Raw genomic sequence first — 2250 nt, 5'->3', positions numbered from 1 at the left:
TTTAACTTCTTTCTATATTTATTTCAAAAACAGTAAAATTAATGTTCTTTCTCCTTTGAAATATGGATGTAAGTATTGAGTTAACAAAGTTAATGGAATTTTGCATACCCATAAATATCCTGTTGATCAGATAAGCTATAGTAAAACTATAAAGTTCAGTAGTGTATTTGGAGCCAAAGTGCTTTTGTTTTCTCCTGTGTTATAACAGAAGAACTTGTCTATGTTGTTGTAGGAGAGTTTTCATCTTTTACTTGGATAATTACAAAACTAGTACACAAGTCAAGTCTTAACAGACTTAACATTTGCTTATTGAAAGCAGTGTCATAAAGTCAAATAGATAGTCAATTAACTTATTGAATTAAAATTTGATATCAGGTTTGCCTTTGTGTAGTAGCAGTAGCAGCTTCCCTCTTCTGTTCTTGGAACCAGCAGTTCTCCCTCATGCTGAGTTGCTACAATGCCCCTGCCGGTAAGCTCCTAAGAGCATGAAACCATCATCACCCCTCCAACTCTCATCAGGGGATGAAAATAGTTGAAGCAGATCACCCAGGAAAGCTCTTCATTGGTGGCCTCAATACAAAAACAAATGAGAAAACCCTTGAGGCTGTATTTAACAAATATGGACAAATAGTGGAAGTTCTATTGGTGAAAGATCATGAAACTAACAAATCAAGAGGATTTGCTTTTGTCATGTTTAAAAGCCCAGCTGATGCTAAGGATACAGCCAGAGAAAGTCCTTAGATGGAAAAGCCATTAAGGTAGAACAAGCCACTGAACCATCATTTGAAAGTGGTAGATATGGAGCACCTCCATCTCCAAGAAGCAGAGGCCCCCCAAGAGGTCTTAGAAGTGGAAGAGGAGGAAGTGGAAGAACCAGGAGACCTCCTTCATGCAAAGGGCACATGGATGATGGTGACTATTCCATGAATTTTAACATAAATTCTTCCAAGGGACCACTTCCAATAAAAAGGGGACCACCACCACAAAGTGGCTGTCCTTCTCCTAAAAGATCTGCCCTTTCAGGACCAGTTCACAGCAGCAATGGAATGGAAGGAAGAGCTCCCGTGCAACATGGAAGAGATAGTTATGGAGGCAAACCTTGAAAGGAACCCCTGCCCTCTCATAGAGATGTTTATTTGTCTCCAAGAGATGATGGGTATTCTAATAAAGACAGTTATTCAAGCAGAGATTACCCAAATTCTTGTGATACAAGAGATTAAGCACCACCACCAAAAGATTATACTTACCATGATTATGGTCATTCCAGTTCACATGATGATTACCCATCAAGAGGCTACAGTGATGGAAATGGCTTTGGTCCTGATCTTAACTATTCAGATCGTCCAAGCGGAGGTTCCTACAGAGATTCATATGAGACTTATGGTAGCTCATATAGTGCTCTACCTATATGAGGGCCCCTGCCACCTTATGGTGTAAGCAGTTGCTGTGATGGTTACAGCAGCTCATATAATGGTTATGGTGGAAGTCAAGACATTTATTACTCAGGCAGTGGAAGTGATCTCTACTCAAGTGGTCATGATCTGGTTGGCAGACAAGAAAGAGGTTTTCCCCCTTCTGTGGAAAAGGAGGTATCCTCCTCCATGTGATTCCTATAATACTTCAAGCCACAGAGCACCTAGAGGTGGAGGCTGTGGGGGAAGTTGGTCTGATGGAGGGGAGAGAGAGGCAGATATTAAAAACAAACAAAACTTTGGACCAAAATCCCAATTCAAAGAAACAAACAAAAAAATGGAACATTTCCTGTCAGAACCACCCAAGGACTACTAAAAGGAAAAATTGTATTACCTTTTAAAAATTTCCTATTAAGTTCCCCTACCATAATTTTTATGTTCTTGTAAGGGAAAAGAGTAAAACCTGTTTAACCGTACTTGACTTTATGACTTTGCTTTCGATAAGCAAATGTTAAATATGTTAAGACTTGACTTGTGTACTAGTGTTGTAATTTTCCAGGTAAAGGTGTCCCAAAAGGCCACTTCCTATATCTGATTTTTCCCTGTAAATGATGCAGGCAATTCTGAGACCTTCCACAAACATCTAGCCATCGAAAATGGAGAGGTAAATCCTTCTGCCTATACAAACAAGCTAGCTATTAGAGGGTGGTAGGGGTAGGATTTCAGAGTGTCTTCAAACTGAAATCTCAATGTTCTCAGTATGAAAAACCTGAGATCAGATGCTTATGTAAGGAAAGTGCTATTTGCCCAGTAAATCCAATAAAGCAAATGGATAATG

General features: G+C 39.4%; 1 pseudogene; it reads left to right on the top strand.

Annotated features, from left to right (window-relative positions):
- Window positions 1-306: 306 nt before the first annotated feature.
- Window positions 307-1788, top strand: LOC102740876 (RNA-binding motif protein, X chromosome-like; annotated as a pseudogene).
- Window positions 1789-2250: the final 462 nt, after the last annotated feature.

Source organism: Leptonychotes weddellii, chromosome X (assembly GCF_054177405.1).
Source record: "Leptonychotes weddellii isolate Sample4059 chromosome X, ASM5417740v2, whole genome shotgun sequence".
NCBI classification, from domain to species: Eukaryota; Metazoa; Chordata; class Mammalia; order Carnivora; family Phocidae; genus Leptonychotes; species Leptonychotes weddellii.
This window is presented reverse-complemented; position numbering and strand designations above follow the sequence as displayed.